The sequence below is a fragment of the Lipotes vexillifer genome, unplaced genomic scaffold, assembly GCF_000442215.2.
Source record: "Lipotes vexillifer unplaced genomic scaffold, Lipotes_vexillifer_v1.1 scaffold1188, whole genome shotgun sequence".
In the NCBI taxonomy this organism is placed as follows: Eukaryota; Metazoa; Chordata; class Mammalia; order Artiodactyla; family Lipotidae; genus Lipotes; species Lipotes vexillifer.
In genome coordinates, this window is record NW_006799221.1 from 611563 (window position 1) to 611837 (window position 275).

Below are 275 nucleotides of genomic sequence, written 5' to 3' on the forward strand. Positions count from 1 at the left end.
CAGCGGCCATGGCTCACGGGCCCAGCCGCTCCGCGGCACGCGGGATCCTCCCGAAACGGGGCACGAACCCGCGCCTCCTGCATCGGCAGGCGGACCCTCAAGCACTGCGCCACCAGGGAAGCCCGGAAATGTATTTTTTGAATATGTATTTTATGACATTCTTGAATGTTCATGATGCACACCAGCATATGAAATTATCTGAGAAAGCTTGCAGTAAAGAAACGTGCTAAGACTCTGCATGTCCCAATTTTAATTTACACTAGCCCTTTTTTTCT